Source organism: Salvelinus alpinus, chromosome 17 (genome assembly GCF_045679555.1).
Source record: "Salvelinus alpinus chromosome 17, SLU_Salpinus.1, whole genome shotgun sequence".
NCBI lineage: Eukaryota > Metazoa > Chordata > Actinopteri > Salmoniformes > Salmonidae > Salvelinus > Salvelinus alpinus.
Window position 1 is genome coordinate 35,097,567 of NC_092102.1, and position 22,156 is coordinate 35,119,722.

Below are 22,156 nucleotides of genomic sequence, written 5' to 3' on the forward strand. Positions count from 1 at the left end.
ATTCTTCCTTTGGCCGCCTCTCCTTCCAGTTCTCTGCTGCCAATGACTGGAACGAACTACAAAAATCTCTGAAACTGGAAACACTTATCTCCCTCACTAGCTTTAAGCACCAGCTGTCAGAGCAGCTCATAGATTACTGCACCTGTACATAGCCCATCTATAATTTAGCCCAAACAACTACCTCTTTACCTACTGTATTTATTTATTTATTTTGCTCCTTTGCACCCCATTATTTCTGTCTCTACTTTGCGCTTTCTTCCACTGCAAACCAACCATTCCAGTGTTTTTATTTTTTATTTTACTTGCTGTGTTGTATTTACTTCGCCACCATGGCCTTTTTATATTTTTATTTATTTATACATATATTTGTTTGCCTTCACCTCCCTTATCTCACCTCACTTGCTCACATTGTATATAGACTTATTTTTTTTCACTGTATCATTGACTATATGTTTGTTTTACTCCATGTGTAACTATGTGTTGTTGTATGTGTCGAACTGCTTTGCTTTATCTTGGCCAGGTCGCAATTGTAAATGAGAACGTGTTCTCAATTTGCCTACCTGGTTAAATAAAGGTTAAATAAATAAAATAAATAAAATAAAATTGTAGTTACTCCACAATACTAACCTAATTGACAGACCTAACTGTACAGAAAATAAATATTCTAAAACATAACATCCTGTTTGAAACAAGGCACTAAAGTAACAGTGCAAAAATTTGGCAAAGAAATTAACTTTATGTCCTGAAAACAAAGTGTTCTGTTTGGGGCAAATGCAACACATCAATGAGCACCACCCATTATAATTTCAAGCATGGTGGTAACCACAGTTGAAGTCGGAAATTTACATACACCTTAGCCAAATACATTTAAACTCAGTTTTTCACAATTCCTGACATTTAATCCCAGTAAACATTCCCTGTCTTAGGTCAGTTAGGATCACCACTTTATTTTAAGAATGTGAAATGTCAGAATAATAATAGAGAGAATTACTTATTTCAGCTTTTATTTATTTCATCACATTCCCAGTGGGTCAGAAGTTTACATACACTCAATTACTATTTGGTAGCATTGCCTTTAAATTGTTTAACTTGGGTCAAACGTTTCGGGTAGCCTTCCACAAGCTTCCCACAATAAGTTGGGTGAATTTTGGCCCATTCCTCCTAACAGAGCTGGTGTAACTGAGTCAGGTTGGTAGGACTCCTTGCTCGCACACGGAGAGATGGACAGAACTTTTTCAGTTCTGTCCACAAATTGTCTATATGATTGAGGTCAGGGCTTTGTGATGGCCACTCCAATACCTTGACTTTGTTGTCCTTAAGCCAATTTGACACAACTTTGGAAGTATGCTTGGGGTCATTGTCCATTTGGAAGACCCATTTGTGACCAAGCTTTAACTTCCTGACTGATGTCTTGAGATGTTGCTTCAAGATATTCACATAATTTTCCTCCTCATGATGCCATCCATTTTGTGAAGTGCACCAGTCCCTCCTGCAGCAAAGCACCCCCACAACATGATGCTGCCACCCCTGTGCTTCACGGTTGGGATGGTGTTCTTCGGCTTGCAAGCCTCCCCCTTTATCCTCCAAACATAACGATGGTCATTATGGCCAAACAGTTCTATTTTTGTTTCATCACACCAGAGGACATTTCTCCAAAAAGTACCATCATTGTCCCCATGTGCAGCTGCAAACCGTAGTCTGGCTTTTTTATTGCGGTTTTGGAGCAGTGGCTTCTTCCTTTCTGAGCGGCCTTTCAGGTTATGTCGATATAGGACTCGTTTTACTGTGGATATAGATACTTTGTACCTGTTTCCTCCAGCATCTTCACAAGGTCCTTTGTTGTTGTTCTGGGATTGATTTGCACTTTTCGCACCAAAGTACGTTCATCTCAGAATGCGTCTCCTTCCTGAGCGGTATGATGGCTGTGTGGTCCCATGGTGTTTATACTTGCGTACTATTGTTTGTACAGATGAATGTGGTACCTTCAGGCGTTTGGAAATTGCTCCCAAGGATGAATCAGACTTGTGGAGGTCTACAATTTTTTTTCTGTGTTCTTGGCTGATTTCTTTTGATTTTCCCATGATGTCAAGCAAAGAGGCACTGAGTTTGAAGGTAGGCCTTGAAATACATCCACAGGTACACCTCCAATTGACTCAAATTATGTCAATTTGCCTGTCAGAAGCTTCTAAAGCCATGACATCATTTTTGGGAATTTTCCAAGCTGTTTAAAGGCACAGTCAACTTAATGTATGTAAACTTCTGACCCACTGGAATTGTGATACAGTGAATTATAAGTGAAATAATCTGTCTGTAAACAATTGTTGGAAAAATTACTTGTGTCATGCACAAAGTAGATGTCCTAACCGACTTGCCAAAACTATAGTTTGTTAACAAGACATTTGTGGAGTGGTTGAAAAACTAGTTTTAATGACTCCAACCTAAGTGTATGTAAACTTCCGACTTCAACTGTATATATATATATATATATATATATATATATATATATATATATATAGGCTACTTCCACTTTAGTCCAATCTACCATAGACCAAACGAACCGAGCATAAGCATGGCTGGTTTGCCGGCAGCCTTCACAGCCTTGACGGGACTAAAATTAGAGGTGCCAAGCTGCTCTGTGGCCTTTTCAGACAGCGCAACACAGCACTGTGGGAAGGTGTGACAGAGAAACATAGTTATGTTCTGTTCCAACCAGATGAATCTGTTTCCTCTCAGAGACCAGTGGCCACTTCCTCTCCAGCTCAACCAGACACTGCTGCTCCAGGCCAGGGCCTTTGGCTAGGGAAGACAGAAAAATCACTCTGGGAATGACGCAAGCCCATGGAAATTCAACTGGACCCAAGTGAATTGTAGTGATCAATTAAGAATATGTGGAAAAAAGTTACCTTTTAAAAAAAATAAAGTAGTAGGCCTACGTTAGTTAGAAAACGATCTATACCGCCATATTGTTTGTCACGATCCTGTCACATTAGTGGTCATATTTCGAACTGAAAGAGAAAAAGAATGGTCACACAATAAATCTAATTCAGTCAGCCTTCATTACCTGAACTAAAGATATGAAACCACATAAGCATCCAGAAACCACAAGCCAAAGCCAAGAGTTCCACAGTGACACCTCAAACAACAACACTACCTCTGCCCACCATTCATAACAACCCAGTCAAAACAGTCTCTTCTCTTCCCCCATCCATTCATCGCTATCAAAACACTGAACGTTGTTCTCTTTACAAGCATTTCACTGCACCCGCAATAACATCTGCTAAATATGTGTATGTGAACAATAAAATTTGATTTGCTTTGAGTCCAACAGCAATCTGTCTACCTGTATGTACTCAAACAATAACTTCCTCTATCACAGTTACTTACCAGTGTCTAATAATACCATAATACATTAATGCCAATGTTAACATTCTTATCCTGTATCTAAACAACACAAGCGCTTATGTTGTGTGGGAGGCAGGCTCTGTTTACAAATGCTCCATTCATTTGGCCAGGTGACAGTCTGAGTAAATAAATACAACACTCTGAAGGCGTTTCACACTCACATAAACAGGCAGAGTCCATGGTCAGATCAGATCATGGGTCCTCAGTCTAACGCGGGCAACCACACAGCAGGCAGAGCATCACAGAAACAGAGAGAGAGCAGCTTCACAGCCTGCTCACAATCACAGCAGCTCCAGACCAGGCAGGCACAACGTGAACAGAGCAGAGCGGAGGGGAGCCAGGTGGTGAGAGGCAAGCTGTCTCTCTCTCTCTCTCTCTTGTGCTCTAAGAAACAGGCTAGTGATGCCACCCACTTGTTTCATGGTTGTGTCCAACGAAAAAATTACATTAGCTATTTAAAAGACAAAAATACACTCTATGGTAGACAACAATTGGTAGGTGTCATGGGTTGTAGCTCTCTGGGCCATCCATGGCATGCACATAACCACAGATATACTATGAAGGATGATGCATCATTGAGAGCATCCTGTCGGGCTGTATCACCGCCTGGTATGGCAACTGCACCGTGTGCAACCGCAGGGCTCTCCAGAGATGGTGCGGTCTGCCCAACGCATCACTGTGGGCACACTGTCTGCCCTCCAGGACATCTACAGCACACAATGTCACAGGAAGGCCAAGAAGATCATCAAGGACTTCAGCCACCTGAGCCATGGCCTGTTCACCCCGCTATCATGCAGAAGGCGAGGTCAATGTAGGTGTATCAAAGCTGGGACCCAGAGACTGAAAAACAGCTTCTATCTCAAGGCCATCAGACAGTTAGATAGCCATCACTAGCCGGTCTCCACCCTGTAAGCTGCCCTGAACTTAGTCACCGTCACTAGCCGGCTACCACCCGGTTACTCAACCCTACACCTTAGAGGCTGCTGCCCTGTATACATACACATGGACAACTGGTCACTTTAATACTGTTTTACCCATTTCATATGTATATACTGTATTCTAGTCAAGGCCATCCTATTCAACTATTGCTGTACATATACTATTCTATCCACGTATTCTTCAGATATACTACATATTCTATCCACATACTGTCCATAATGTCTATACATCCCATCACACACACATATACATATACAGTATATATATATATACACACACAGTACCAGTCAAAAGTTTGGACACACAAGGCATTATTTTCAACTAACTCTGCAACTCTTCCAACTATTGACATTTTTCACAACTGCCACCAGTTTGATGCCAAAACATTGAAAAGAAATAAGTACTGATATAGTAAAATAAATACAAAATATATTTCATGCTGAAACCCTCATTCTAAACATCAATCGTATTCACTAAGTTGATGGTTTATATTTAGGATAATGTTTTACAGCTTTGTTGTTCTATATACAGTACCAGTCAAAAGTTTGGACACACCTACTCATTCAAGGGTTTTTCTTTATTTGCACTATTTTCTACATTGTAGAATAATAGTGAAGACATCAAAACTATGAAATAACACATTTGAAATCATGTAGTATTCCAAAAAGTGTTAAACAAATCAAAATATATTTTATATTTGAGATTCTTCAAAGTAGCCACCCTTTGCCTTGATGACAGTGTTGCACACTCTTGGGATTCTCTCAACCAGCTTCACCTGGAATTATTTTCCAACAGTCTTGAAGGAGTTTCCACATATGCTGAGCACTTGTTGGCTGCTTTTTCTTCACTCTGCGGACTCATTAGACCAAAGGACAGATTTCCAAACCCTCTCAATTGGGTTGAGGTCAGGTGATTGTGGAGACCAGGTCATCTGATGCAGCAATCATTCTCCTTCTTGGTCAAATAGCCCTTACACAGCCCGGAGGTGTGTTTTGGGTGATTGTCCAGTTGAAAACAAATGACAGTCCTACTAAGCGCACTCTCTGAGAAGCATTTATTTGGGCTGCAATCTGAGGTGCAGTTAATTGCAGATTTCTGAGGCTGGTAACTCTAATGAACTTATCCTCTGCAGCACAGGTAACTCTGGGTCTTCCTTTCCTGTGGCGGTACTCATGATAGCCAGTTTCATCATAGCGCTTGATGGTTTTTGGGACTGCACTTGAAGAAACTTTCAAAATTCTTGAAATTTTCCCGGATTGACGGACTTTCATGTCTTAAAGTGATGATAGACTGTCGTTTCTCTTTGCTTATTTCAGCTGTTCTTGCAATAATATGGACTTAGTCTTTTACCAAATAGGGCTATCTTTTGTATACACCCCTACCTTGTCACAACACAACTGATTGGCTCAAACATTAAGAAGGAAAAAGATTCCACAAATTAACTTTTAACAAGGTACACCTGTTAATTGAAACACATTCCAGGTGACTACCTCATGAAGCTGGTTGAGAGAATGTCAAGAGTGTGCAAAGCTGTCATCAAGGCAAAGGGGGGCTATTTTGAGGCATTTAAATTAACAGGTATGCCTTGTTAAAAGTTAATTTGTGGAATGTATTTTATTTATTTATTTCTTAATGCGTTTGAGACAAACCAGCAAAACAGCAAATTATCACAGAAATAAAAGATGCTTGCAGTGTTTTTAATATGTTAAGCTACTAACACATTAAAGCAGATATTACAGTGTATAAGTTACACTATTGGCCAAACAAATGTCTGTAACATAGCACAGATGGAGATAAAAATCTAGGGTTCCTTCATGATATATGGTAAACAAGCAACTTGCTTCGTTGACATGACAGTGAAACGTTACAGTATTAGAAGTGTAACAAATGTACAACATCAACATGTGGCTGAATGATAGCCTACGAATGGATTGTATTGATACAATATAAGTTTATAACGTAGCGAGCTAGAATAGTGAGGGACAATCTGCATCACTGAAACAGACACAGGTTGACAGCGCTTGAAGTCCTGTTTGATTGTGTCATTATAAACCAAGACTTATGAAACATGGTTTTGCAAAAGAAACAACTGTTACGTCTAAAATAGCCGTAGTATTGCACCATAACAGATTCAATAACTGTCACACTATACACATTTACATTACGTTTAGAGATGATAACTTTAGCAGTAAATTGACACTTACATGGAAGATGAAAAAAACTGCTACAGTCAACACACGTCCAACCACAACGCAACGCCACCCCTCCTCTCTGCGCTCTCCCATGCTGACGTCGGAATAATAGGACGTACAGCAGCAGAGGGCACGGGCGGACCAAACCATTTGGTTCGTTTAGGGGAGCTCCCTGCAAAATATCCTCAATTGAATATAGTCTAAACACGCTTCAATAATTTATATAGGCTACTCGAGCTATCTTGTTAATTGAAACAAATACATTCTTTAGAATTTTGTGCAGGATTTGTAATGATTGTATTCATAATCTAATATAAACTTTTTATTCAACTTGATTATTACAGAGGAACTCGATTTTATTGATGTACAGCTTGTACCTGTTTCCTGGTCATGCCTATTCTAATTTGTAACCTGGTGGCAATAGTCCTACTGTGACAGTATGACAATGTACACATCAATCATAATAAAAACACTGATTGGTTAAGGGGAAAGATTGATCTTGACATTTTCTCGATACAGTCCAGCTCAGTGACATGACACACACTGTATCTAAATTTACCATCAAACCTGGAGAGGAGAGGACAGAGAGTTGATAGGCCCTAGGAAAACCTGAGAGAAACCACACACATAAGCAGTGCCCCACAAAAGCAGAACCAACCAGAGAACTGAGCCTTGCTATAACAAGTTATAACAGTCATTTTGGGGAGACATTACATAAGACAGAGTTTGGCTTATCATTTATCTAACCCCTCTCTATTGACATAGCACCTAGCCAAAGTCTTCACACTCTTCACTCCCAATTGTATATGGATCTCCTGACTACATTTCCTCTCAAACAGTTTAATTTAAATAAAGTCCAAAGGTCCTGTCTTATAGGCCATCCGTCTTAGTAACTATGGTAATGGCCGATCTATTCCAAATGTCTCTGTGTTCAGAGCGTCTTGAGTTCCTCCTCCCCTTAGTTTCTGGTTGGAGTTGGTTTTTACTGCATTATACCGTCTGAGTGGGCAGGGGAGGTGGACCAACAGACCAAAAAAAATTAGTTTAAAAATTAAATATTGTTTACAGTTACAATTACAGTACACAGGTATGTAGGCTACCCACACACACACACCTTGCATTTGCGCACACACACACACACACACACACACACACACACACACACACACACACACACACACACACACACACACACACACACACACACACACACACACACACACACACACACACACACACACACACACACACACACACTGGCTACCCCTACCCCAGCAAACATCTCAGCACCCCCTGCAGCAACTTGCCCAAGCCCCCCCCCCCCCCCCCGCTTCTCCTTCACCCAAATTCAGACAGCTGATGTTCTGAAAGAGCTGCAAAATCTGGATCCCTACAAATCAGCTAGGCTAGACAATCTGGACCCTCTCTTTCTAAAATTATCCGCCGAAATTGTTGCAACCCCTATTACTAGCCTATTCAACCTCTCTTTCGTATCGTCTGAGATCCTCAAAGATTGGAAAGCTGCCGCGGTCATCCCCCTCTTCAAACGGGGAGACACTCTAGACCCAAACTGTTATAGACCTATATCATCCTGGCAGTCTCTATGGGGGTGCCACAGGGTTCCATTCTTGGGCCGACTCTTTTCTCTGTATATACCAATGATGTTGCTCTTGCTGCTGGTGATTCTCTGATCCACCTCTACGCAGACGACACCATTCTGTATACTTCTGGCCCTTCTTTGGACACTGTGTTAACAAACCTCCAAACGAGCTTCAATGTCATGCAACACTCCTTACGAGGCCTCCAACTGCTCTTAAATGCTAGTAAAACTAAGTGCATGCTTTTCAACTGATTGCTGCCCACACCCTCCCGCCCGACAAGCATCATTACTCTGGAAGGTTCTGACTTGGAATATGTGGACAACTACAAATACCTATGTGTCTGGTTAGACTGTAAACTCTCCTTCCAGACTCACATTAAGCATCTCCAATCCAAAATTAAATCTAGAATCGGCTTCCTATTTTGCAACAAAAACGCCTTCACTCATGCTGCTAAACATACCCTCGTAAAACTGACTATCCTACCGATCCTTGACTTCGGCGATGTCATTTACAAAATAGCCTCCAACACTCTACTCAACAAATTGGATGTAGTCTATCACAGTGCCATCCGTTTTGTCACCAAAGCCCCATATAGTACCAAAGCCCCATCATTGGCTGGCCCTCACTACATATTCGTCGCCAAACCCACTGGCTCCAGGTCATCTATAAGTCTATGCTAGGTAAAGCCCCGCCTTATCTCAGCTCACTGGTCACCACAGCAACACCCACCCATAGCACGCGCTCCAGCAGGTATATTTTACTGGTCAACCTCAAAGCCAACACTTCATTTGGCAACCTTTCCTTCCAGTTCTCTGCTGCCAATGACTGGAACGAATTGCAAAAATCACTGAAGCTGGAGTCTTATATCTCCCTCTAACCTTAAGCATCAGCTGTCAGAGAAACTTACCGGTCACTGTACCTGTACACAGCCAATCTGTAAATAGCACACCCAACTACCTCATCCCCATATTGTTACTTATCCTCTTGCTCTTTTGCACCCCAGTATCTCTACTTGCACATCATCATCTGCACATCTTTCACTCCAGTGTTAATGCTAAATTGTAATTATTTCGCCTCCATGGCCTATTTATTGCCTTACCTCCCTACTCTTCTACATTTGTACACACTGTACTTAGATTTTTCTATTGTGTTATTGACTGTACGTTTGTTTACGTGTAACTCTGTGTTGTTGTTTATGTCGCACTGCTTTGCTTTATCTTGGCCAGGTCGCAGTTGTAAATGAGAACTTGTTTTCAACTGGCCTACCTGGTTAAATAAAGGTGAAATAAAATACATTTTAAAAATCCCACACACAGATGATCATCAACAGTAATTACTTGGTAGTAAACTCTATTTAATCAATACTGCAAAATCTGTTTAGGACAGTTTGTTACTGTAATGTGAATGTTATTTCTTTCTGAACACCAGGGGGCAGTATGGCCATGAATATGAGTTGCTGGTCAAGCTGGACACAGACATCTCAGATTCATATAGCTGTTATCCCATCAACACAGCAACTTATGTTTCTGCCCTTCATCCATTGTCATATTTCAATGTATAACACAGAGAAAGCATATGAGACTGAATCTGATGGTGGAAAATTTGTATGTATAAGACTCACTTGAGAGGCATCTATTATCAGCTATGCCCAACAGAGGGCAACAGCGTTGAAGAGACATACAAGCGTGCCTTGCAACATTATTACCATTCTGGTAAATAAACACAATTCTCACGCTTATGAAGAATAGACAACGTTTTGTTCAATATCAAAATACACTGTTTACATGTTTCATCAAGCACACACACACTCAATCATATCAAAGACAGACTGAGCAAAAATACACTATCACTAGCAAACACATGTAAGGAACAGAAATCGTCATCATTATTCTCATCAAGCTGTAGGACAGGGAGTCCTCACCAAAATCATGGCAGTTAATTTCCACTTTTTTGTTTCCGCTTTGCTGTGTTCTGTGTGTGAATGGGCTTCACACTGTATTATAAAAACGTGTTGGAATTTAAGTGTCGTAGCTATGAATAACTGGGTCTCCTGGTCAATGACTGGAACCTAAAGTGACTAAATATGTTTTCAGTAGCTCAAAACATTTAGGTGGTTAGCATAGCAGGTGGTTTGTGTTCAGTAGAGCTGCTTAAAATAAGTTGATATCTAATGTTTATGGAGTGCATTTAGTGCATGGTTCAATACCCCTTAACATTGGTCATGCGTGTATCAAACACTCATTAGTGTTACATCCTGTTACATCCTGCCATGCCCTCTACTACTCATCCTGTGTCTCCTTGACCTGCCTCTCTCTCTGTGTGTGTGTGATTGTGTGGGCGGAGACGGGTGTGCTGTAGTCAGAGCAGATCCCCACCAGCTGCAACCTGTTCCATAATGCAACCTCTACAAATACTCAGCCCTGCCACTTCCACGCTGCCAGATCATAATCTCTGCTCAGTCAGTCTACGTTTCTAGCTGTTTGGCTCTGTTTAGATCCTGTTATGCCTGTTTTCCCTTGCCTGATGCTGTTTTCCTCTCTGCTCAGTTCTGCCAGCTCTGACTCTGGTCCCTGTCTCCGGTCCCACATCTCGTCAGTCCTGCTACTCTGTCCTGGATCCCCCACTCTACTGCTCCCTTAGATTCTCCTCCGGACCTGCTTACCCTGTCCCCAACACCTGTCACCAGCCTCAGCCTCCGCACCTGGTTTCCTGCAACCTGCCCAAGCTTCCCCTGCCCTGCACTCTATCTTCCCCCTGTGTTTCAATAAATACCTTGGTTACCTCATCCCAGTTTCCTCGTCTGCATCTGCTCTTGGGTTCACCTGTTCCGCTCCGCGTAACAGTTAGTAGATAGTAGATGAAACACAGTAAAAGCTCTTGAGTGCTTCCTTCTCCTCCAGTGGTGTCCAGTGTCCATGACACAACAGGAAGTAATTTGCCAAGCTGCTGAGTGACAGAAACACTCCACCTGACAAACAGCTCACATAACAACATAACACGAAAACAGGCAGGTTTTCTGCTTGACCCCAAAAACACATAGCTGACATGGATCGAATGCTTTGACATCAACCCTACGCCTAACCTCTATATCATCTTCATCCTCAGAAATATATATTGGTCTGTTCTTCTTCTCCCCACAGCATCAGAGAGAGGTGGATAATGGAAAACAGTGTGAGCGGCTGCTGCCAGGCGAACCTCTCTTCCCACACACGCCAGACGTGGACGCCATGTCCCCACATCTCCCTCCAATTACAGTAGCCCCTCCAGCAGGCCTGCTGTGCCTTCTAATTATGTGAATCTGACAGGTCAATGAAAGTGTGTAAGCATGGTCATTATTGTGTAAAAGAACAGGTGGGTCTAAGGTTATCAAGTTCAACCCTCACAACCGTCTGGGCTTAACAGCTACTCCACAACATCCATTCCAACTGCTTGACATTCTTTTTTTCAGGAACCAAGTGAAAAACAAAGGTAAAACATCCTGTCACAGGAAAAAAAAAATGTTTACCAGTGGACCACCGTCCAGTGAGAACAGACAAACACAACTATTTGGACTCGTATAGCACCTTTCAAAAACTCAAAGCTAACTCGGGTTAAAATTACTGTGTACTTTAAGTGGCTCTTTGGAAATGGCCATGTTTAACCTTGCCTCACTCAGAATGAAGTGTCTTACCTGAGAATTACCCAATGAAACATGTCGTCATGAGTCCTGTTCCCATGCAACCACTTCACACATGCACATGCACACCTTCGGTTCACCTCGGTCTCTGCCGCGGTATTCTGAATGCACCCAGTACAACTAAGCTTCTGATAAGGTCAGGACCCCTCTGCCTCCCCCTAGTGTTCCGGCATCGCCGGGGTGACACAAATGCTAATGAGACTTATGGCAGCCTTTGAGGCGGAATTCGCACTTGACTGGTTGACCATGACAAGATGGCCGGCCAGGCAGGGAACAGCAGAGCAGGGAGAAGCCTCAGCCCATTGATAGCAAAAACAGTTGCTAAGATGCTAGGAGGATTCTAGGATAAAAATCATGTTAATTAAGAAAGATCATGGGTCGGCAGGTAGCCTAGCGGTAAAGAGTGTTGGGCCCGTAACCAAAAGTTCACTGGTTCGAATCCTCCGTGCCGACTAGGTGAACATTCTATTGATGTGCCCTTGAGCAAGGCACTTAACACTAATTGCTCATGTAAGTTGCTCTGGATAAGAGTGTCTGCTAAATTATTAAAATGTACTGTTATTTAGGTATCTATTGATATTAAGGCAAGTTCCTGCAAACAAGGTATATAACGTGGCATGGGGCTGCTCATATAATGTAAATAATAAAATGAATTCCTGCCACGGTCCATGCTTTCTTCTCTTGTTAGAAGTGTCAGAATCTACGACTGCTATGTTCCCCCATTATTTGCTGGGAGAGTAATGATTAAATTAGTTACAGTACACTGATTCACACAATATGAGTCATTATCACAGACCAACAACATCAGTTCCATAAAAAAACATCTGGGCTGAAGGGCGTCTGTGTGCGCTCTCATTCTTACCTGACATATAGCATTGTTTTAAGATGGTCATACTATGGATCATATAGCTATTTGATTTGGAATTTTACAACCCTTTTAGGCATCCCATAAATAAATGTTTAAAAAAATAAAAATAAAAAATTGACTTTGGCCTTTACTACTATTGCCCATAGAAACACGTTGAATAACACATACATAAAGTGCAAAAAGGACAGTCAACACATAAATGATAAGAAACAAGGTGTTGAAGTGTCTTTCCTCCATCTAGGAGACAGAAGAACGCTGAGGAAATATTTTAGTTTTTATACATATTTAACACCATTTTGGGGGTAAAGGCACAAAACTACCTTCATACTTTCTTTCGTCTTTTTAAACCTGTATCGGTTACCTTCAGAGTCCCGTGACACTTGTGCATTCAGAAAGTATTCAGACCCCTTGACTTTTTCCACATTTTGTTACGTTACAGCCTTATTCTAAAATTGATTAAATTGTATTCTTCCTTCATCAATCTACACACGCCCTGTAAAAACAAAGCAAAAATAGTTTTTTTAATAACATTTTTGCAACAACAAAAAATTTACAAAAAATGAAATATCACGTTTACATAAGTATTCAAACACTTTACTCAGTACTTTGCTGAAGTACCTTAGGCAGCGATTACAGCCTCAAGTCTTCTTGTGCATGACGCTACAAGCTTGACACACCTGTATTTGGGGAGGTCCTCCCATTCTTCTCTGCAGATCCTCTCAAGCTCTGTCAGGTTGGATGGGGAGCGTTGCGGCACAGCTATTTTCAGGTCTCTCCAGAGATGTTCGATCGGGTTCAAGTCCGGGCTCTGGCTGGGCCACAAAAGGACATTCAGAGACTTGTCCAGAAGTCATTCCTGCGTTGCCTTGGCTGTGTGCTTAGGGTCGTTGTCCTGTTGGAAGTTAAACCTTCGCTCCAGTCTGAGATCCTGAGGGCTCGGGAGCAGGTTTTCCTCAAGGATCTCTCTTTGCTTTGCCCCCTTTATCTATCCCTCGATCCGGACTAGTTTCCTAGTCCCTGCCACTGAAAAACATCTTGACAGCATGATGCTGCCACCATGGATGGTGCCAGGTTTCCACCAGACATGACGTTTGGCATTCAGGCCAAAAAGCTCGATCTTGGATTCATCAGATCAAAGAACCTTGATTCTCATGGTCTGAGAGTCCTTTAGGTGCCTTTTTGCAAACTCCAAGCGGGCTGTCAGGTGCCTTTTACTGAGTGGCTTCCGTCTGGCCACTCTACCATAAAGGCCTGATTGGTGGAGTGCTGCAGAGATGGTTGTCCTCCTGGAAGGTTCTCCCATCTCCACAGAGGAACTCTGGAAATCTGTCAGAGTGACCATCCGGTAATTTACCACTCCAATCAAGTTGTACAAACATGTCAAGGATGATAAATGGAAACAGGATGCACCTGAGCAAAATGTAGAGTCTCATAGCAAAGGGTCTGAATACTTATGTAAATAAGGTATTTCTGTTTTGTTTTTTTAATACATTTGCTAAGATTTCTAAAACTTGTTTTCGCTTTGTCGTTATGGGGAAATGTGTGTAGATTGTTGAGGAAAGTGTTGTATTAAATCAATTTTAGAATAAGGCTGTAACGTAACAAAATTTGGATAAAGGGAAGGGGCTGAATACTTTCCGAACGAACAGTATATGTACGTACACACCCACAGACACAAACATGTTGGGTTTGCTGTGACCCCATGCTGGGGTTTCCATCTCTTTCTGGATCTCGTTTCACAGCATGTGGTCTCATACTTCTCTTCCTGTCTTTCTCTCTTCCGATCAACACCATTATAGAATTTGTTTGTCATTGTTGGTGGTCTCTCACATTCAAGGAGGACATCAGTCAGGCTTTGTATGTGAAGAGGTGACTGAGGAGCCCAAACCTATGGAGGCGCATGTTCTACCACTGTAAGGGAAAGTTGTAGAGCTAAGGAGAGGGGTTGGAGGCCAGGGTTTGATATTCTTTAGAACAGTATTTTGCTGTATTAAAATGTATTTATTTGTTGTCTAGGTTTTACAATGCCCTTCCCTCCATCCTCTGGAGGGACCTGCAACATCATTAGCATTGATTTATGATGTGAATATATAAAACAGAAACCCTCCTCTTCCCTCTCCGTCTCACACACACACAAACAAACACACACACACACTCTTCTTTATTCCCCCTTTATCCGCAGCCTTTTGGTTGTTTACTCAATCAGAAGCTGGACCGAGGGGAGGTATGCTAAGCTTTCCTTAATTGTGTCTATGTGGGCTGGAGCGCAAGCAGCTCATTATGCTTGCCCCAGTGATCGATGGGAGATACAGAGCCACTGGCGGTCCTGATGAGCAGGACCCAGGCCTGAGATCTGAGCTCCCACCAGGGAAACACACTCCTTCAGCCCCACACCGTGCCAGACACAGGCACAGGCAGGAGATGTGGTGGCCATGCTTTACGTCACACACTGGTGGGGAAGAAAACACACAGGCTCCTTGAGCTGCAGAGTGAATGAAACAATAAGTTATCAAGAGTGTGTGTGTGTGTGTGTGTGTGTGTGTGTGTGTGTGTGTGTGTGTGTGTGTGTGTGTGTGTGTGTGTGCGTGCGTGCGTGCGTGCGTGCGTGCGTGCGTGCGTGCGTGCGTGCGTGCGTGTGTGCGTGCGTGCGTGCGTGTGTGCGTGCATGCGTTTGGCATGCGTATGTGTGCTTCAGAACAGGAAACAGCCTGGAATAAAGAGATACGGGCTCCTGGTGACAGAATCAAATCATGATGGCTGAAAATGAATCTCAACAAGTAGATGTCCTAAAACCAGCACTGTTTCAAATCACTCAATCTGAAGTCTGAATAGGAAAACTCATTACCATTCGCTGAATTGAGAGGTTCTTGATCTAGCACTTCTCTTAGAGATATGGAAATGGTTCCTCAAGTAAACCGTACAATCGGTTTTCATGAGCAGATGTTTCATCTGATTTTGTCTCATTGTAAATGAGATGTCAACCAGACTCCCTGCTCTCATTCATTACTGGCTCCAGAGGGTGAAAGACAGTGACAGTAGCAACCCTGACATTTTTTCAGGAGGGAAAAGGTGATTGTACACCTGATGAACCCATTGGTTTTAGCATCGGTTTGAAAACCGGTTTGAACACCAGTTTGAACACCTGGTTGAACGCCTGTTTAAACGCCAGTTTGAATGCCTGTTTGAACGCCAGTTTGAATGCCTGTTTGAACACCAGTTTGAATGCCTGTTTAAACGGCAGTTTGAATGCCTGTTTAAACGCCAGTTTGAATGCCTGTTTAAACGCCAGTTTGAATGCCTGTTTAAACGCCAGTTTGAATGCCTGTTTAAACGCCAGTTTGAATGCCTGTTTGAACGCCTGTTTAAAACACCTGATGGAGAGTACCACTGTCTCTGACTTCAAACATGGTTGAAGAGCTTAAGGAAAGTTTAAAATAAAAATAAAATGTTTTTGTCCGACTCCCGTTCTCCACGTTCATCCTGTTTAGTTACAGTTGAAAGAGAGAGACTCTACTTGGTCTGGTCTGTGACTCACTGAACACCTTTCCCGGTAGTCATGAGGAGTCTGTGATGTATGGCTCATGTCTCTGTTGTCTGTTCCCCCCAGAGACACGCATTTACTGTATCACTACTAATGAAGTTGTTATCATTACGTTAAGATGAAACAAAGCCATATCACATTGTGTTGCCACTATTGTTCCTAATAAGGTTGCATTCAATCAAGGCTTGTTGTAATGTCTTGAAGCTTTTGTCAGTCTGTCAAAACGTGGCCTGTTTAGCTTTACTTAGACAGCAATGCCTTTGTCTCTTGGGATGAGAACACAGTCAGGATTTACAGTAACAACAGGGACTGGTAGGTCGTTGTTTTAGCCAACCTGATGTTCCAGAAGCTTCCATGAAGACAGGGTTTTTTCTGGATCAAAAAGGGGCTTAGGTGGTGGGCGTGGCAGGGGGGTGTGGCAATGGGTGTGAAAGAGGGTGCGGTCGGCCCATCGGCGTGGCTGAATATTTTTTTTTTTTTTGGGAGACCCTCATCTTGACATTTTAAAGCCAATTTTCGGGTTGAGAGACATTTTTTCAGTTTTAAGGCAAATTTCCTGTGATCATTCTACATATTCTACAATGGAGCTGAGAGAAAATGTTGCAGTTTAAAGCAAATTTCCTGCAATTCTATGCATTTGCCATGGCTAATGATGTGTTCTTTCGCTCAAACATAATAATAAAATGTATTCTGCTATTCAGTATTAATTGTTTTTGGAATTGTTAACTCTCCCTGACTCTCTAGATGATCTTAGCTGACCATAACTCTATCCTCCTGATTCCTGCTTACAAGCAAAAACTCAATCAGGAAGTGGTCTGATGAAGCGGATGTTAAGCTACAGGACTGTTTCACAAGCACAGACTGGAATATGTTCTGGAATTCATTCAGTCACTTGCTTCATTAATAAGTGCATTGACGACGTCGTCCCCACAGTGACCGTACATGCATATCCCAATCAAAAGCTAATGATTACAGACAACATCCGCACTGAGCTAAAGGCTAGAGCTGCCACTTTCAAGTAATGGGACACTAATCCGGATCTTTCAACCTCAAACGAGCCATAAGCAGTCAAAAATGTCAATACAGGACTAAGATTGAATCTTACTACGCCGGCTCTAATGCTCGTCGGATATGGCAGGGCTTGCAAACTATCCCGGATTATAAAGGGAAACCGGCCGCGAGCTTCCCAGTGATACGAGCCTAGAATTCCTAATATGCTCGCTTCGAGGCAAGCAACACTGAACCATGCATAAGACCATCAGCTGTTCCGAACGACTGAGTGATCTCGCTCTCCGTAGCCGATGCGAGAAAGACCTTTAAACATATTAACATTCACACTGTGTAATATCTACATGTTTTAAGCAGACCACCATAGTCCCTGTGCCCAAGAACGCCAAGGTAACCTGTACTATCTCACTGTAGTACTCACATCTGTAGCCATGAAATTCTTTGAATGGCTGGTCATGGCTCACATCAACACCATTATCCCAGACACTCTGGACCCACTCCAATTCGCATACCGCCACAACAGATCCATGGAATATGCCATTTCTATTCCACACGGCCCTCTCCCACTTGGACAAGAGAAACACTTACGTGAGAATGCTGTTCATTGACTATAGCTCAGCGTTCAACACCATAGTGCCCTCTAAGTTCATCACTTAGCTAAGGACCCTGGGACTGAACGCCTCCCTCTGCAACTGGATCCTGGACTTCCTGACGGAACACCCCCAGGTGGTGAGGGTAGGCAACAACACATCCGACACGTTGACCCTCAACACGGAGGCCTTCAGGAGTGTGTGCTTAGTCCCCTCCTGTACTCCCTGTTCACCCACGACTGCGTGGCCATGCACAACTCCAACACCGTCATTAAGTTTGCTGCTGACACAATGGTGGTTGGCCTGATCACTGATGTCGGGGAACCAGCCTATAGGGATGAGGTCAGTTACCTGGCAGTGTGGTGCCAGGGCAACAACCTCTCCCTCACCATCAGGAAGACAAAGGAGCTGACCGTGGACTACAAGAAATGGAGGGCCAAGCACGCCTCCAATCACATAGACGGGGCTGTAGTGGAGTGGGTCGAGAGCTTCAAGTTCCTTGATGTCTACATCACTAAGGAACTATCATGGTCTACACACCAAAACAGTCGTGAATTAGGCATGACAACACCTCTTCCGCCTCAGGAGGCTGAAAAGACTTGTCATGGGCCCTCAGATCCTCAACAAGTTCTACAGCTGCACCATTGAGACATATTCACTAACTGCATCACCGCTTGGTATGGCAACTGCTTGGCATCCGACAGAGGGTAGTGTGTACGGCCCAGTACATTGCTGGGGCAGTTTCCTGCCATCAATTGAAAATCATTTTAAACAGGGTTCTTGTTTTTACACTGTTTGAGGCGACCTGAAAAAAACACTTTGGCGGCCTGCCCAAGGATTTCAATGACAGAAAAATCCATGGAAGAATACTGCCTGGAAGGTTTGAAAGATCAGACAGAGAAGATGATAATGTCCTGGTGGGATTTTGTATTGGGTTTGGCCTTCAGTGTCTGTCTGTGGAGTCAGGATCGAGGAGAGGTGTGAGGTGTTCTTCGGAACATCTGCTAAACTTTTGCTGTGACCGCCACTGGAAAATAAGGATCTCATTCAGATTTCGGATGGCACACTATAATAACTATAATACCACCTGCACACTAAATACAGCACTTGTCAGCCATCATCAGTGTTCTCATTGTGGAAGTAATGCTCTCGATGTTGAGCATCTGCTTAAGGCTTGAGCCCCATTGAATACCTCAGTGAATACATTAGTGATTTACATTCAGCCAAAACAATTCTCTCTTGAATACGGCCTGTTTTGGTAGAGGCACTGATTGATCCAGGGCCTTCATTTGTGTTCTGTTCCCTGAGATGGAGCCCTTTGGGGGGCTAATTGAGGCTGCGGTGTGGCAGAGGAACAGGGAGACAAAGAGTGGGTCCGATGGTTCCACATCTGGTTCTGTGCTAACAGAATCCCTGCATCACTGCAGTACCAGGCCTTTTGTTGTGGTCAAGTCAGAGAGAAGGTAAGCTGATTTCAGTATAATGGCAACCAGAGGATGGCCAATAAGATAGAGATTACAGGGGTAGAGGTGTCCCATATATTTCTTTCTCATTGTACATACAGTACACTCAGAAGATAGGTCCACAAATTCACAAACACACACATGCACACTAGCACACATACCACCACACACCACAACCTCCTGCTTTTTGATTATGTATCTCCCAGTAAGTAGAAATTCACTCTTCAATAATTCACTCAAGAATCATATCAATTCAGTTATTAAGGGAAATGATGTAATTACTAAAAGGCAACTGTCTCTGAAGTCTTATTTACCTGTCAATGACATATTCCTCCTGTCTTGGCATCATACAGTTATTCCCTTACGCAGAAAGTTCAAATGTCATATTAGTGATGTGCTCTCTGCTTGATGGAAGTGATTGGGTATGTCAGCCATCTCTACCTTCATGCCCCCCCCCCCCCCCCCCCCGTTTGACATTCAGAATAGACTGATTAGGGAATGATTACCATTGTTCAGGAGACAAAGGGATACCTATGGGTCTGATGGAGCAAGGTTAGGTTAAGGTTTACCTCTATGACAGTACAAGTGAGGGACGAAACTCTCTCTACCTTTACCTTTGCATTTAATTCTCACTCCATCTGCAGAATCATCTGTTGTTCTTTAGTTCTACTTCTACTACTCTCTCTATTTCTCTTTCTCTCTGTTTCTATCTCTCTCTTTTTCTCTTTCTCTCTGTTTCTATCTCTCTCTTTTTCTCTTTCTCTCTGTTTCTATCTCTCTCTTTTCTCTTTCTCTCTGTTTCTATCTCTCTCTTTTTCTCTTTCTCTCTGTTTCTATCTCTCTCTTTTTCTCTTTCTCTCTGTTTCTATCTCTCTCTTTTCTCTTTCTCTCTGTTTCTATCTCTCTCTATTTCTCTTTCTCTCTGTTTCTATCTCTCTCTTTCTCTCTCTCTGTTTCTATTTCTCTCTTTTTCGCTTTCTCTCATGTTTCTATCTGTCTCGTTTTCTCTTTCTCTGTTTCTATCTCTCTTTTTCTCTTTCTTTTTGTTTCTATCTCTCTCTTTTTCTCTTTCTCTCTGTTTCTATCTCTCGCTTTTTCTCTTTCTCTCAGTATTTTCTCTCTATTTCTCTCTCTCTTTCTATTTCTCTCTCTCTTTCTATTTCTCTCTCTCTTTCTATTTCTCTTTGTTTTTCTCTCTTTCTATTTTTCTCTCTCTTTCTATTTCTCTCTCTCTTTCTATTTCTCTCTCTCTTTCTGTTTCTCTTTGTTTATCTCTCTTTCTATTTCTCTGTTTCTAAGTTCAATTTCAATTCAATGGCTTTATTGGCATGGGAAACATATATTTACATTGCCAAAGCAAGTGAAATAGATAATAAATAAAAGTGAAATAAACAATAACAATTTACAGTAAACATTACACTCACAAAAGTTCCAAAAGAATAATGACATTTCAAATGTCTATATACAGTGTTGTAATGATGTGCAAATAGTTAAAGTACAAAAGGGAAAATAAATAAGCATAAATATAGGTTGTATTAACAATGGTGTTTGTTCAACACTGGTTGCCCTTTTCTTCTTTCATAAATCTTGCTGCTGTGATTGCACACTGTGGTATTTCACCCAATAGATATTGGAGTTTAATCTGTATAATCTGAGGGAAATATGTGTCTCTAATATGTTCATACATTTGGCGGGAGGTTAATAAGTGCAGCTCAGTTTCCACCTCATTTTGTGGGCATTGTGCACATAGCCTGTCTTCTCTTGAGAGTCAGGTCTGCCTTTGGCGGCCTTTCTCAATAGCAAGTCTTCTCTAAGTCTGTACATAGTCAAAGCTTTCCTTAAGTTTGTGTCAGTCCCAGTGGTCAGGTATTCTGCCCATGTGTACTCTCTGTTTAGGGCCAAATAGCATTCTAGTTTGCTCAGTTTTTTTGTTAATTCTTTCCAATGTGTCAAGTAACTATCTTTTTGTTTTCTCATGATTTGATTGGGTCTAATTGTGTAGCTGTCATGGGGCTCTGTTTGTGTTTGTGAACAGAGCCCCAGGACCAGCTTGCTTAGGGGAGTCTTCTCCAGGTTCATTTTTCTGTAGGTGAAGGCTTTGTTATGGAAGGTTTGGGAATCGCTTCCTTTTAGAATTTAACGGCTCTTTTCTGGATTTTGATCATTAGCGGGTGTCGGCCTAATTCTGCTCTGCATGCATTATTGGGTGTTTTATGTTGTACACAGAGGATATTTTTGTAGAATTTTACATGCAGTCTTAATTTGTCTTTGTCCCATTTTGTGAATTCTTGGTTCGTGAACGGACCACAGACCTCAACCATAAGTGGGTTCTATAACTGATTCAAGTATATTATTTTTTTTTGGGGGGGGGGGGGGATGTCGAAATGTATGTTCCTTTTGATGGAATAGAAGGCCCTTCTTAGCTTGTCTCTCAGATCGTTCACAGCTTTGTGGAAGTTACCTGTGGCACTGATGTTTAGGCTGAGGAATGTATAGTATTTATAGTAATACTATAGTATAGTATTTTTGTGTGCTCTAGGGCAACGGTGTCTAGATGGAAATTTTATTTGTGGCCCTGGCAACTGGACCTTTTTAGGAACACCATTATTTGTGTCTTACTGAGATTTACTGTCAGGGCCCAGGTCTGACTATCAGGAATCAAGGTAAGAACCAAGTGCAGGCTGTGTGAAGTAACAATGTTAATTGTAACCACAGGGGCAGGCAAACGACAGGTCAAGTCAGGCAGAGGTCGGTAATCCAGAGGTGGAGCAAAGGTACAGGACTACAGGCAGGCTCAGGGTCAGGTCAGGCAGAGGTCGGTAATCCAGAGCAGAGGCCAAGGTACAGGACGTCAGGCAGGCTCAGGGTCAGAGACA

The 22,156-nt window shown here is 42.3% G+C and overlaps 1 protein-coding gene across 3 annotated transcripts in view; it reads right to left on the reverse strand.

Moving 5' to 3' along the window:
* LOC139542834 (transmembrane and coiled-coil domains protein 1-like) overlaps positions 1–6,624 on the reverse strand; it is a 102,550-nt gene extending 95,926 nt beyond the window's left edge. For 2 of the 3 annotated variants that reach the window (XM_071348711.1, XM_071348712.1), the window contains exon 1: positions 6,546–6,624. The gene's annotated coding sequence lies outside the window, so the exon portion shown is untranslated. The remainder of the gene's footprint in view (positions 1–6,545) is intronic. The other variant, XM_071348713.1, reaches the window with a different exon arrangement.
* Between the last annotated feature and the right edge of the window lie 15,532 nt (positions 6,625–22,156).